General features: G+C 52.0%; 1 long non-coding RNA gene across 1 annotated transcript; it reads right to left on the bottom strand.

Moving 5' to 3' along the window:
* Window positions 1-776: 776 nt before the first annotated feature.
* LOC135178967 (uncharacterized) lies at window positions 777-9,013 on the bottom strand. Its single transcript, XR_010303802.1, has 3 exons — window positions 8,800-9,013; window positions 4,130-4,219; window positions 777-1,641 (listed from the first exon to the last, which is right to left on the bottom strand). It is a non-coding gene; the product is annotated as an uncharacterized LOC135178967 (long non-coding RNA).
* Window positions 9,014-10,554: the final 1,541 nt, after the last annotated feature.

The raw sequence follows: 10,554 nt of genomic DNA, 5'->3' as shown, positions 1-10,554 counted from the left end.
TGATTGGCATTGGAATGGGCTGCCCAGGGAGGTGGTGGAGTTGCTGTCCCTGGAGGTGTTGAAGCCAAGCCTGGCTGAGGCACTTAGTGCCATGGTCTGGTTGCTTGGCCAGGGCTGGGTGCTAGGTTGCACTGGATGAGCTTGGAGCTCTCTTCCAACCTGCTTCATTCTCTGATTCTATGGTTTGATGGCCATGGTGGGGTTGGGCTGCTGGTTGGACTGGATGATTCTGGAGGCTTTTCCAACCCACACCATTCTAGGATCCTGTAGTTGTCCATCAGGCCTAATGCCCCAGCTCTGGCTGCTGCAGAGCAAGGTGCAGAGCAACCTTCCTTTCCTCACCAGACTCATCACTGTCTAACACTGCAGCCAGGGTGGGCTGGGGGCAGAGGGGATTTCTGCCTGATCCCAGCTGGTGATCAGCTTATGCCTTGGGGATAAGGATGGATAGCTTCAATCACTCCTCCATAAGCTGACAGCAGCTGATGCTTATCCCAATAATGGGAATTGTGTTGGTGTGCCAGGTGAGCTGGAGTCTCACAGCTACTCCAGCAGCTTTTTGATGCTTGCCTACCCCTTTGCCTGAGTCTGGAATTCACTCTTCTGTGAGGCCTCTACGACTTGTGTCCCTCTCCAGCTGGAAGGATCCTCTCCTCTTACCAAAAGATCTCAATCTTTTCACCTGTAATGAATAAAGTCCTCTTATGTCTAACAAGATTGACCCCAATCAGCAGTGCTCCATCTGCACAAATTCCAGGGAGCTTCCACTTTGCTCCACAAAGTCTTTAATTAACTCAGGCCAATAAAGTTTTGCTCAACTCAGGCCAGTGAAGTTTTGCTCAACTCAGGCCAGTGAAGTTTTGCTCAACTCAGGCCAATGAAGTTTTGATCAACTCAGGCCAATGAAGTTTTGCCCAACTCAGGCCAATGAAGTTTTGCCCAACTCAGGCCAATGAAGTTTTGATCAACTCAGGCCAATGAAGTTTTGCTCAACTCAGACCAATGAAGTTTTGCCCAACTCAGGCCAATGAAGTTTTGCCCAACTCAGGCCAATGAAGTTTTGGTGGGGAGCAGCCACCAGGAGCTGGAGAGCTTCTGTTGTGTGCTGTTTGCTCAGTTCAAGAGGGGTGCAGGAAAGCTGTGATGGCCTTTTTGCTGGTCTACAACAACTCCAGACTAGTTTTCTAAGTGCCATCTGGAAGAGTCATTTGGGTTAAAGATTTGGGGTTTGGAGGCTGGGATTGCTTTAGAGGAGCAAGCTGTTGAGCTCCCCTTCTAACTGACTAATGCTCTCACTTCCTCCTGCTGTTTGGATCCCTTCCAGTCTAGTCCTAGCAGCAGCTGTGACCAAAAGTGTGTCTTCATGAAGCCCATTTCATCAGTCACTCGTGCTGTGAACCCTGTGTGCCCTTTTGGTCACGTTTGGCAGTTCCAGATGCCTGAAGCTGGACTTTCCTCCTGCTGGACATGTGTGGAGTTTGGTTCTGCCTCCTTGGAGCTGTCTTCCTCATGGTGCCTTTGAAGCTTTTGAGCAGTTCTGTTGGTGTCTTTTGGAAGCCAAAGGCAATGCCTTGCTTATCTCCAGGGGAATGTAGGGCTGGACAATGTCTCTTGTGTTTGGCATCTAGCATTGTCCTGCTTCTGCAAGAGAAAACCAAGAGCATATCATAGAATCAACTAGGCTGGAAGAGACCTCCAAGCTCAGCCAGTCCAACCTAGCACCCAGCCCTGGCCAATCAACCAGACCATGGCACTAAGTGCCTCAGCCAGGCTTGGCTTCAACACCTCCAGGGATGGTGCCTCCACCACCTCCCTGGGCAGCCCATTCCAATGCCAATCACTCTCTCTGCCAACAACTTCCTCCTAACATCCAGCCTAGACCTCCCCTGCCACAACTTCACACTGTGTCCCCTTCTTCTGGTGCTGCTTGTCTGGCAGAAGAGCCCAACCCCACCTGGCTACAGCCTCCCTTCAGGGAGTTGCAGGCAGCAATGAGCTCTGCCCTGAGCCTCCTCTTCTGCAGGCTGCACACCCCCAGCTCCCTCAGCCTCTCCTCACAGGGCTCTGCTCCAGGCCCCTCACCACTTCCCTGGGCAGCCTCTTCCAATCCTTGACCACTTCTGCAGCAAAGAAATTTTATTTCATCTCCAACTTAACCTTCCCCTGGCACAATTTCAGGCCATTTCCTCTCCTCCTCTCCCCTGATCCTAGAGAGCAGAGCCCAACCCTACTTCACTGCAAGCTCCTTTCAAGAGGCTGCAGAGGGCAGTGAGGTTGTAACTGAGTCATTGCCTGTTCTGCTAAGGCAACTCTTCAGCTCTTAAAAATAAGAAATCCCCATTGCTCAACAGAAACTCCAAATTGTCCCTTGGTTTGATGCCAGATGAATCACCAACCACTTGAACCACTGACATCCAAGTGGTTTTACTATACTCTGTAGCTTCTGGGAGAAAAGGACGTGGAGCTGCTGGAGTGGGTCCAGAGGAGGCCACCAAGATGATCAGAGGGCTGCAGAACCTCCTCTGTGGGGACAGGCTAAGAGAGTTGAGGTTATTCAACCTGGAGAAGAGAAGGGTCCAGGGAGACCTTAGAGCAGCTCTGCAGTACCTCAAGGGGCGACAGGAGAGCTGGGGAAGGACTTCTGACAAGGGCTTGGAGTGACAGGATCATAGAATCATAAAATCAAGCAGGTTGGAAGAGACCTCCAAGCTCAGCCAGTCCAGCCTAGCACCCAGCCCTAGCCAATCAACCAGACCATGGCACTAAGTGCCTCAGCCAGGCTTGGCTTCAACACCTCCAGGCACAGCAACTCCACCACCTCCCTGGGCAGCCCATTCCAATGCCAATCACTCTCTCTGACAACAACTTCCTCCTAACATCCAGCCTAGACCTCCCCTGCCACAACTTCACACTGTCCCCTTGTTCTGTTGCTGCTTGCCTGGCAGAAGAGCCCAACCCCACCTGGCTACAGCCTCCCTTCAGGGAGCTGTAGACAGCAATGAGCTCTGCCTTGAGCCTCTTCTTCTGCAGGCTGCACACCCCCAGCTCCCTCAGCCTCTCCTCACAGGGCTGTGCTCCAGGCCCCTCACCAGCTTCATTGCCCTTCTCTAGACACCTTCTTAAACAACCCCAACTCCCTTGGCCTCTCCTCATAGGACGATGGCTTTGAGCTGGGAGAGGGGATACTGAGACTAAGGATGAGGAAGAAATTCTTGTCAGTGAGGGTGGGGAGACACTGGCACAGGTTGCCCAGGGAGACTGTGGATGCCCCCTGCCCTGAGGTGTTCAAGGCCAGGTTGGATGAGGCCATGAGCAGCCTGGGCTGATGTGAGGTGCCCATGCCCATGGCAGAGGGTTGGATCTGGATGATCTTGAAGGTCTCTTCCAACCCAACCCATTCTGTGAACTTATGAATCTCAAAGCCAGGAGCTCTTATGTGCCACCCCCAGCAGTCAGCACTGCCTGGCAAGGCAAGGCCATCTCCATTTACTAGGTGGCACAAAGACTCCTGAAGCACAAGATGGGCCCAAGCCTGCAGAACTCTGCCTGCCTTCCAGCAGGTTCCAGCTGCTCTAGAGAAGGAGTTGGAGTTGTCTAGCAGATCCCAGATGCCTGCTTTCTGAGTTGCTGATGTCAAAGAGCTGCGAGGAGGAGCTGCAGCAGCATTCAGCCCACACTCAGTTCTGTTGGCAACCACCCCCCTGAATTAAAACCACAATGGGAATGCTGCAAAGAGCTTTTCCAAATGCTTCTATGAAAGGTTCTGTACATGGCCAAGAAACCCTGGGTCCTCAGCAGGCTCCAGTGCCAACCCTTGTGGGTTTGTTTCGTTGGGGTTTTGGGGTTGGTTTGGGGGTTTAGTATCTTTGCTGTCCTATTTTCTGAAGGTTTTATTGGTGCCCTGAAATGTGAAGTGGTTTTTCTTTGGCTTAAGACAGAGAACAAGCTTTGCCCAGTGGCTTCTCTCCTGCTGCTCTGCAAGCTCTGCTCTCAATGCTCCACCTGCATTTTAAAGCAGTTCAGGTTGTTAAGGGCTTCAGACATGTCCTTGGCTTAGCAGTTGCAAGGCTCTTCCTCAAGTCTGGTGTGGCAGGGAAGCTGTTAACAGAGCCCAGAAGGGCAAACTCACCCTGGCAGGAATGGGAAGCACCCAGCTGGGAGCTTTGTGGCTGCTCAGGAAGAAATCATCCTCAGCCCTTTGCTGCCCAACGTAGAAATGCTGAAAAGAATGATTCAAGACCATGGATTTAGCATGGAAGGGAAGGGGAGGGAGAGGGAAAGGGGAGGGAGAGGGAAAGGGGAGGGAGAGGGAAAAGGGAGGGAGAGGGAAAAGGGAGGGAGAGGGAAAGGGGAGGGAGAGGGAAAGGGGAGGGAGAGGGAAAGGGGAGGGAGAGGGAAAGGGGAGGGAGAGGGAAAGGGGAGGGAGAGGGAAAGGGGAGGGAGAGGGAAAGGGGAGGGAGAGGGAAAGGGGAGGGAGAGGGAAAGGGGAGGGAGAGGGAAAGGGGAGGGAGAGGGAAAGGGGAGGGAGAGGGAAAGGGGAGGGAGAGGGAAAGGGGAGGGAGAGGGAAGGCAGCTCTAAGGTTCCCCTGGAGTCTTCTCTCCAGGCTAAACACCCCTGGCTCACTCAAGCCTGTGCTCATAGCAGAGGAGCTGCAGCTCTTGGATCATACTTAACCATAGAATGGTTTAGGTTGGAAGGGAACCTCAAAGCTCATCCAGTTCCAAACCCCCCACCATAGGCAGGGACGCCTCTCACTAGAACAGGTTGCTCAAGGCCTCATCCAACCTGGCCTTGAACATCTCCAGGGACGTTGTGGAGCACAGAATCACCCAATGTGATCTTTGATCACATTGGGTGATTCTGTGCTCCACAACCTCCCTGGGCAACCTGTGCCAGTGTCTTACCACCCTCACTGCAAAGAACTTCTTCCTAACATCCACTTTAAACTCATTCCTCCTCATCCTGTCATTACAAGACCTTGTCAATAGTCCCTTCCCAGCTCTCCTGTAGCCCCCTTCAGAAACTGGAAGGCAACTCCAAGGTCTCCACAAAGCCTTCTCTTCTCCAGGCTGAAGAGCTCCAACTCTTGTAACCTGTCCTCATAGCAGAGCTGCTGCAGCCCTCTGAGCATCTTTGTGGTCCTGATCACCTTAAAGTGCTCTAAAACTGGTAAGGGGCCTGGAGCAGAGCCCTGTGAGGAGAGGCTGAGGGAGCTGGGGGTGTGCAGCCTACAGAAGAGGAGGCTCAGGGCAGAGCTCATTGCTCTCTACAACTACCTGAAGGGAGGCTGTAGCCAGGTGGGGTTGGGCTCTTCTGCCAGGCAAGCAGCAACAGAACAAGGGGACACAGTGTGAAGTTGTAGCAGGGGAGGTCTAGGCTGGATGTGATGAGGAAGTTGTTGTCAGAGAGAGTGATTGGCATTGGAATGGGCTGCCCAGGGAGGTGGTGGAGTGGCCGTGCCTGGAGATGTTGAAGCAAAGCCTGGCTGAGGCACTTAGTGCCATGGTCTGGTTGACTGGGCAGGGCTGGGTGCTAGGTTGGACTGGATGAGCTTGGAGGTTGATTCTATCACTCTAAAGGAATCCAAAAGCTGACAAGATCACAGAATCATTAAGGTTGGAGAAGACCTCTATGATCAAGCCCAGCCTTCTACCCAACACCCCTAGACCATGTCCCTAAGTGCCACATCTACACTACTGCTGGCTCTGGATCTACTCCTAGAGTGCTGACACCTCTTGAACACAGAATCATAGAATGCTTTAGGTTGGAAAGGACCTCAAAGATCATCCAGCTCCAGCCCTCCACCATAGGCAGGGACTAGAACAGGTTGCTCAAGGCCTCACCTAACCTAGCCTTGAACACCTCATGAGACAGCAACAGGGATGCCCTTGGCCTTGACTGTGCAAGATAAGCACCAGTGGCTGGGCTCAGCTGGAGTGGCCCTCTAGAGCCACCTTACACAAGTGTCACATTGTTAAGGGAGCTCAAAACCCCAAGAAGCAAGCTGGCAGGAGGAGCTATTGGTTTCTATGCCCTAGACCTGGAGTCAGCACAATAAACAGTGATTAAATCACAACTGCTCACAGTCTGCAAGCAGCAGCAGCCTGGCTCGAGCCTGTTGCTGCCCAAACAGGGTTATTTTTTGCTGAGGAATTGTTGGTTTTGGAAGCATTTCCCATTGCCTGTTTTATTTTCCCTGAACCAGAGCAACATTCATTCTGTCTTTTGTTGGATGAGGCACGAAATAACAATCCTAAATAGGTGTGGCCATTAAAAATCATCTGCTAGCTTTGGCAAGGAGGCTGAGGAGCCCAGCTCCAGCAATCAAGGCAGGTCCCCAGTGTGGAAAGAAGAATTCTCTCTCTTCTCCACTTCCCAGGTTATTTTAGATGCTGAGCTAAGCTCTGGGCTGGTGGCAGTTTGGGTTGCTGCACTCAGGATGCAGCTCCACCGGTGTTCATCAGAGAATCACAGAAGGTTTTGTGTTGGAAGGGACCTCTAGAAGTCATCTTTAGATTCTCTAGTGGCCCTCCAGTACCTGAAGGGGCTATAAGAAAGATGGGGAAAGACTTTTGACAGGGGCTTGTAGTGATAGGATGAGAGAAAATGCACTGAAGCTTGAGGAGAGGAGATTGAGACTGGAGATGAGGAAGAAATTCTTGACAGTGAGGGTGGGGAGACACTGGCACAGGTTGCCCAGGGAGGCTGTGGATGCTCCCTGCCTGGAGGTATTTAAGGCCAGGCTGGATGAGACTTCAAGCAACTTGGGCTAGTGAGAAGTGTCCCTGCCCACGGCAAGGGGTTGGAACTGGATGATCTTCCAACCCAACCTATTCTATGAATCATTGGCTGGGGTTGGCAGGGACCTTTAAAGGTCACCTTTGGTTGTCTCTCCCCTTAAGCAGCAGCTTCTGTGGCTGAGCTGAGCAAGGAGAGGATGATTTCAGAGCACTCCTTCAGGTTGCCTTCCCCTAGCTTAGGCTGGCATAGGCACTCAGCTTCTGGTGCTACTTTTAAGGCCTGAGCTGCATCACTTTGAGCTAAAGAAATGGTTTCAGCTTGGCATCACCACACGGGAGGAGAAACACAGAGCACCTCGTGTCTGTTCATCATCTCATCACCCCCTCAGCAATACACAACAAACCCTTTATTGCCAGCTTTTATCACCTCCTCTCTTGCCTTTTCTTTTCCTCCTCCCTTTTCTTCTTCTTTATTATCCTCTGGCCACAGATTTTCTCCAGCCCATCTGCAAATCTGATCCTCGGGCAGACTTCTTTGTCTTGCTGAACTCAAGGCAGAGAAATATACCGACTGGAAGTCACTCCTCAAGCTTCTCCCTGCTTCTGAGCCCGACCGAGCTTTCTTCCCAAGGGATTCATTTGCTTTACAAAGCTCTGTGAATCACAGCGACTCAAGCCAACCCTTTGCTACTGAAGGAACATCAGCTAGGCAGAAAGGTAAAGCCTTGGCCGCTCATCCATGCCACCAGGAGAGGGCTTTAGGTTGAGGCTGGGGTTTGGTTTTGCATTTGCCTCCTTACAAGAAGATTTAGTTGCTGTGGTCGATTCGGAGTCAAAACACTGAGGCTGGGGAAGGATGAAAATGCCTTTCCTGGCTGAGCAAACTGCTCCTGGAGATGGCATCTGCTGAATGCTCTAGCAGAGGTTAGGAAATTGCTCTGAAGGGCTTGGAAACTTTGCTCTAAAATCAGGTAAATAGTAGGGAAAGAAAACAGAGATCGAGAAAGAGGGGGATGGAGGGAAAAAGAGAGAGATAGCAGGGCAAGGGAAAGGATTTCCTGGTAAGCAGGAAAATGTTTAGCTCCCTAATACAGGAAATTTCTTGCTGAGAAATAAAGCCTACAATTTTAAGCTGGCTGTGCTCTGATGGCTATGAGAGACAGCAGATTGGTGCTGCGTAGTTCATGAGAGAGAAGGAGCCAGTGAGGGCAGCTCCCTGCTCCTGCAGAGCAGACTCTGTCACCTCCAAGGTGAAGGACTCAGAGGTAGGAACTCCAAGCTCCTGCAGAGCAGACTCTGTCACCTCCAAGGTGAAGGACTCAGCGAGGGCAGCTCCCTGCTCCTGCAGAGCAGACTCTGTCACCTCCAAGGTGAAGGACTCAGAGGTAGGAGCTCCAAGCTCCTGCAGAGCAGACTCTGTCACCTCCAAGGTGAAGGACTCAGCGAGGGCAGCTCCCTGCTCCTGCAGAGCAGACTCTAAACCAGTGTCTCACTATCAAACACCAGGGCTGGGTGCTGAGCCAGTGAGCTGCACCAAGCCAGCAGCCTGGCTGTGCTGAGAGCTTGGCAGCACACAGGGATTGCTCAGATATAATTTCTGCTCCATTACCACTGCATACACCCAGGGTAGGGAAGGTTTTGATGGAGGAGTTAATTTTAGCTTTAATCCTAAATGAAATGATCTTTTTTAAACACACACACAGAGAGAACCAGATCCAACTAAACTCAGACCTCACCGAGGGATGATTTCATCTCTGACAGATAATTGCTTTTTATCTCCCTCTGCTGTTATCAGCTCCTCTATTCCCGGCTCTCTTTTGGGACATCCCAATGGAAATGGATCTCCAAGGGAAAAAAAAACCAACCTCCTTTCTTCTGCTCCTCAGGGCAGGGCTGCCCTCTTCTGGGTATTGACCCTGCACTTCAAGCCAAAGCTTCTCATCTGCAGCCAAAGCTCCCCAAAACGTGCTTCAGGAGAAAATAAAGCTCCAAAACACCCTAAAGGCAAAGCCTTTGCAGTTGGCTCAGGGATTAAAGAGGAAAAAGCATTTCACCTACCAGGGGTTTGGAGGAAAGGTGCACACAACATTTGGGAAGCTGTTTGCCTCAGGATGAAGGACATTGGAAGGCCTGGAAGAAGTCTGCAGATGCTTCCACATGGCAGATGCAGCAACTTCATCTCCTAACTCAGCTGTGCTGGTCTGGTGCAGTGCAGTGCCAGTGGAGAAAAGCAGCAGTGCAGAGTGAGCAGCAGCGATGAGAAGGTGCTCAGACAGCCCTGAGCAGGGGCAAGGATAGAATCAGAACATCAGTTAGGGTTGGAAAGGACCACAAGGAGCAGCCAGTTCCAACCCCCCTGCCATGCCCAGGGACAGGGCAGCCCTAGAGCAGGCTGCACACAACCTCAGCCAGCCTGGCCTGAAACACCTCCAGCCATGGGGCCTCAACCACCTCCCTGGGCAACCCATTCCAGCCTCTCACCACTCTCATGCTCAACAACTTCCTCCTCACCTCCATTCTGACTCTCCCCACCTCCAGCTTTGCTCCATTCCCCCTAGTCCTGGCACTCCCTGACAGCCTCAAAAGTCCCTCCCCAGCTTTTTTGTAGCCCCCTTCAGATGCTGGAAGGCCACAAGAAGGTCACCTGGCAGCTTCCTCTTCTGCACACTGCACAACCCCAACTCTTTCAGTCTGTGCTCACAGCAGAGCTGCTGCAGCCCTCTGAGCATCCTCCTGGCCCTGCTCTGGACACACTCCAGCATCTCTACATTGCTTTTGTAATGGGGGCTCTAGAACTCCACAACCTCATCTAGACTAACCTATCACCCAGCCCTATCCAATCAACTAGACCATAGAATCATGGGATCAAGCAGGTTGGAAGAGACCTCCAAGCTCAGCCAGGCCAACCTAGCACCCAGCCCTATCCAGTCAACCAGATCATGGCACTAAGTGCCTCAGCCAGGCTTGGCTTCAGCACCTCCAGGCACAGCAACTCCACCACCTCCCTGGGCAGCCCATTCCAATGCCAATCACTCTCTCTGCCAACAACTTCCTCCTAACATCCAGCCTAGACCTCTCCTGCTACAATTTGAGACTGTGTCCCCTTGTTCTGTTGCTGGAAGGAGTGGAGAGCAGGGGAGGCCTGGGCAGAGGGAGCAGGACAGACACAGTGCAGTGGTGGTGTTGCACTCACTGCAAGCCAGAAGGTATCCTTCTGAGCAGCAGAAGGCTTTAGCCACCCCCTGGCAGGCACCATCAGACACGGTGTCATCTCTCTGCACAAGAAGGATGTCAGAATGCTCAGGCAGCTGCAAGATACATTTGCCTGTGCACTCAGACGTGGTTAATGAAGGGATTAAGTCATCCCAGGTGTAGCTGCAAGAACTCCAATGAGATAGAAAGAGCTAAAAAAACCCCAACGTTTCAAGGTCAACACAATTTTCCACCCCCCCTCTCCCCCTCCCCAGAGCTTCACAAACAACTTTTTCCACCATCCAGGGCTTATCTCATAAAAAACCAAAATCAACATCTCCTGGCATTTTTTTCCCTTCTTTCTCCTTCTTTTCTCCAAGCTACTGCAAATGAGAGCACTGAAAGCTCTCACAGGTAAAGGTGCAGCATGAAATGGGAATCACAGAATGGCAGGAGCTGGAAGGGACCTCCAAAGCTCATCCACCATAGAATCACAGAATCAACCAGGTGGGAAGAGACCTCCAAGATCAGCCAGGCCAATCTAGCACCCAGCCCTGCCCAATCAACCAGACCATGGCACTAAGTGCCTCAGCCAGGCTTGGCTTCAACACCTCCAGGCAC

This window comes from Pogoniulus pusillus, chromosome 10 (genome assembly GCF_015220805.1).
Source record: "Pogoniulus pusillus isolate bPogPus1 chromosome 10, bPogPus1.pri, whole genome shotgun sequence".
Taxonomy (NCBI): domain Eukaryota; kingdom Metazoa; phylum Chordata; class Aves; order Piciformes; family Lybiidae; genus Pogoniulus; species Pogoniulus pusillus.
The sequence above is the reverse complement of the archived record's forward strand: the minus strand, read 5'-3'. Positions and strand labels throughout refer to the sequence as shown.